The sequence below is a fragment of the Pteropus alecto genome, unplaced genomic scaffold (genome assembly GCF_000325575.1).
Source record: "Pteropus alecto unplaced genomic scaffold, ASM32557v1 scaffold260, whole genome shotgun sequence".
NCBI classification, from domain to species: Eukaryota; Metazoa; Chordata; class Mammalia; order Chiroptera; family Pteropodidae; genus Pteropus; species Pteropus alecto.
In genome coordinates, this window is record NW_006429595.1 from 291,042 (window position 1) to 295,440 (window position 4,399).

At 45.4% G+C, this 4,399-nt stretch overlaps 1 non-coding gene and 1 pseudogene across 1 annotated transcript; both read left to right on the forward strand.

Annotated features, from left to right (window-relative positions):
• Positions 1–2,652: 2,652 nt before the first annotated feature.
• On the forward strand, positions 2,653–2,724 carry TRNAI-UAU. Its single transcript has one exon. It is a non-coding gene; the product is annotated as a tRNA-Ile (tRNA).
• Positions 2,725–2,733: 9 nt separating this feature from the next.
• LOC112475503 lies at positions 2,734–2,849 on the forward strand (annotated as a pseudogene).
• The last annotated feature ends 1,550 nt before the right edge of the window (positions 2,850–4,399 follow it).

Below are 4,399 nucleotides of genomic sequence, written 5' to 3' on the forward strand. Positions count from 1 at the left end.
CTGATACTGGGCATTAATGGAAGTGTATTCTGTTGTTTTTCCAGAAAGAAGATTTATTATATAAAAGTCTCTCTTTAACCTGCTGCAAAGAAGGCACTTTTCTTTTTGTTTCAAGTAGGTGGCGTCTAACCTCTTGGATCCCTGCTTTATATAGAGCCTAACGTCTTTTATTTTCTTGTAGATTTTAATCACACTCGCTACTCTCAGTTTCAGTCCCTGTCAGTGTTAGCAACAGTTTTGGTAGCGTTTGCTTAGGTTCTCCTGGGGCTCCACAGTGATTGGTCTCAGAGGGTATGGAGGAGGGGCCCTTTGGGTTGGGAGCTGGGGGCTGCAGCTTAGCCTTGATTTTGCAACCAGGGCTGGTAAAAATCAACTGTTGTTTCTCTGCTGTCCAGTTCCTCTTCTCTGTTCTCTGCCCTGATGACTGAGCCCTGCTGCCAGCAGTGTAGAAAAGTCCCAGCACTTCCAGGCAAGGCTGATCAGAGAAGTCACCGCACCTTCACCCCTCTCCCTCTTCCTGCAAGGAGCTCTGGAGCTGTGAGAGGCAGCTTCTTTATTTGTCCCAGTCCACTGCTCAACATCCGGGGTTCTGACCTGTGGTAACTCTTATGTGCAGATCCCATGCTCAGATGTGCTAGTGTGCAGTTTGGGTGTTTTTTGTTCAGTTTTAGATGTTCAGCTTATTGTTGTTTCAAGGGAAGAGATCTGAGGACGTCTCTCATTCCGCCACGTTTTCCCAGAATCCATTTAACTTTTTAGTGAAAAGTTTATCTTTGCCTTAAGCAAGCACTGTCCATTGTTTTTGTGCATCTAGGCTAACACATTTTTGAAATAAGTGTAACCATGCTTAAGAAAGCACATAGTCTTGTTAACTATCCTGTAATCCAATCCTTGCCTTGCTTTCTCTCACTCTCATGCCATCTTTCTTACTTTGCTCCTTCATTTCAAATGCATGAAAGAAATTGCAAAACTGTTATTCTCCCGAAGCTTTTCAGCAACTGTTGCCAGTTTGGTTCAAAAAATATAAAAATTTTCATAGGTTTGGACATTTCTTACATCTACAGTTCCCACTACACAGTGAAAATCTTATACCATTAATCTTTTTATCAACCTTCTTGAAAGAGACCTGTGGTCATCCACCAGGATGATTATGCATTAGGGAAAAGGGAATAATTAGACTTTGAGGGAAATTCTGGAGACTAGTTCTATACTGACACTACTTGTAGGAGACCCAGAATATCATTGTAGCCCACCAGTCAGAGCAGAGGCTTATGGAGGTCAGGCGATCAATGGAGTTTTAGCTAAGGTCAGTCTCACAGTGGGGCCAGTGCTCCCTGAACCCTTCTGTGGTTATATCCCTAGTTTCACAGGGCTTAATTGGAATAAATATATGCTTAGCAGCTGACAGAAATCCTATATTAGTTCCCTCACCTAAGAAGTAGGGGCTATTATGGTGGGAAAGTCCAAGTGGAAGCCACTAGAACTGCCTCTACTTGTAAAATAGTAAACCAAAGCAATTCTTTGAGAGATTACAGAGAGTAGTGCCACCATCGACATCTTGAAAGACGCAAGTGTAGTGACTCCCAATACATCTCCATTCAAGTCTCCTAGTAGGCCTATGAGAATGCAGACACATATTGGAGAATGACAGTGGATTTTCACAAGTTTAACCAGGTGGTAACTCCAGTTGAAGTTGCTGGACCAGATCTGGTCTCATTGCTTGAGCAAATTAACAATTCCCTTGGTCTCTGGTGTGTAGCTATTGATCTGGCAAATGCTTTTTCTCCATTCCTTTTAATGAGATCCATCAGAAGCAGTTTGCTTTCATTTGGCAAGCCCAGCAATACACATTCACTATCTTATCTCAGGAGTATATCAGTTTTTTAGCAGTGGTGATCATTGAGTGATTCCCAGGGAAAGGCCAACAGCTGGCCACCCCTGTGGCATCTCCAGAACTGCCCTGAGACAAGGGCCTTTCCTCAGGGCCCGACTTACTTCCTAACCCACCCCCACCCTGCCCATGACAATGTGAGTTTGTGTCAGTGCAATGGGAAAAGCCCAGAACTTGGAGCCAGACAGAACTGGTTAGAATCCCAGCTCTGCACTGATACACTGAGTGGCCTGGCTGAGTTCTATTGTTCTCTAGCCTCAGGAAAGGGTCACTAACAATAGAGGGGCCATAGGAGGAGTAGATGTACAGCACATTTACCAGTCATTCATGTACTCATTGAGCACCACTGTATGCTGAGCACGAGCCTATCACCAGGGATAGGAGCGAGCAGGAGTGATCAAGATAGAACTGCCCTTACTTTGGACCTTACAGTCAAGTAGGACAGAAAGACTGTGAAAACAACCCAAGTTGGAGTGTGGTACTAAGGAGTTCTGGATGCTCCAGGAACTTGCCCAGGGCACAAGAGTTCAGGGCGTACATATCTCCTGGAAGAATCCATAGTCACTGAGGCCTGGAGAATGAATGGAGTAGCTTAGACAATGTGGTAGGCAGCCCTGATGTTCCCACCTCCTATTACTCACAGTCTCATGATCCTTCCTACACTGACCAGAGTTGCATGTGACCAACACGTATTAGTCTCCTAGGGCTACCATAACAAAGTACCACAAACTGGGGGTCTTAAAACAATAAGAATTGGACGTGGTTCCATAGTGTAGCGGTTAGCACATCTGCTTTATACGCAGAAGGTCTGGGTTCACTCCCCAGTGGAGCCATGGTTCATGGTCTCTGGCCATGCCGCCCTGATCAAACCTGATGTCTGGTCTCTGAAGCTAAGCAGGGTCGGGCCTGGTTAGTACTTGGATGGGAGACCACCTAAGAAGACCAGGTGCTGTAGGCATAAATAATAATAGTAAAAATAATAGGAATTTGTTTTCTCACAGTTCTGGAGGCTGAAAGTCTGGAATAAAGTTGTTGGCAGGGTTGGTTCCTTCTGGAGGGTCTGTGGGACAATATGTTCCATGGCTTTTTCCTGGCTTCTGGTGGCTGCCAGCAATCCTTGGTGTGTAGATGCACCATTCCAATATCTTCCTGCATTATCACATGGCCTTCCTCCCTGTGTCTCCTTTGTGTCTCTGTGTCTACACATGGCCTTCTAATGGCCATCTTATAAAAACATCAGTCATTGGAGGGCCCACCATACTCCAGAATGACCTGTCTTAACTAATTATATCTGCAAAGACACTATTTCCAAATAATTTCACATTGCAAGGTTCTGGGTACAAATAAATACTGAGAGACATCATTCAACTCAATGTACAACAGAATGTGGCATAAGTGATGGTATATTGCTTCCAAAATCAGGTCATAAAAGACTGAGTCTTCCGTACCAACTCTCTCTTGGATCACCTACTCTAGGAGAGCCAGTTACACATTGTGAAGACACTCAGGCAGCCCTGGGGACAGGTGCATGTGGTAAGGATCTGAGCCTTCTGTCCACAGCCATATGAGTGAACTTGTAAGTGGATCCTCTAGCCCCAGTTCAGCCTTCATATGAGACTTAGTCTTAGCCAACAGCTTGAATGCAACCTCACAGGAGACCCTGAATCAGAGCCACCCAGCTAAGCTGCTTCTGGTTTCTTCACTCTCAGAAACTGTGTGATAATAAGGGTTTACAATTCTAAGTTAAATTTTGGGATAATTTGTTATACAGCCATAGCTGACTATACAGATTAGAAGAAGAAGGGGGAGTGCTCCAGGCACAAGGAAGAGCTTGAGCAAAGGACTTGCGATGCAGAGGGTTGGTGTGGGGAGTAGGTGGGGAGGCTGAGAAAGGCCAGTGGGAAGATATCATGGATGGGGCCAGAGCAGTTGGTCACGGCCTCCTGACCAAGTCTGGCACCCAGTAAGTCCTCCATAAACAAAGCTGCTGGGATAACATTTCTCAGAGTAACCACAGATGGTGCCTCTCCCCTAGCTTCCTGCACACTGTAGGGGAAATGTCTGCTCTGACCACAGAATGGGGGGCATCCCATTCGCCCTCCCCCAGCTGCCTTTTGTTTATGTCGTGTTTTGTTTTTTCTGGGTTCCTCATTTACAGTCACCAGATGTTCACTGCTTTTAAATGCTCTGGCTGGTGTTCATGGAGTGCTGGGGAGAGACGCCGCCCAGCATTGCAGAAAGTTACAAATGAGTCCATTAAGGAGGTGGATTTGCTAAAAGGCTGTCTTCGTTCCACCTGGTCCAAAGCAGTGCTCACATGATCGATGATTGTGGAGCCTTCGGACACATCTGAAACCTCGGCACATTCTTAATGCCTCAAAAGTTTCCAATTAAAGTCAAATGGCTCTTGGCAAAGTCCAAGGCATTTTTACTAACTAAAATAAATACCTGAGCAGGCTCCACAGTTTATGACTTCTTCACACACTTGAGGATAAACAGCTAGAGGCC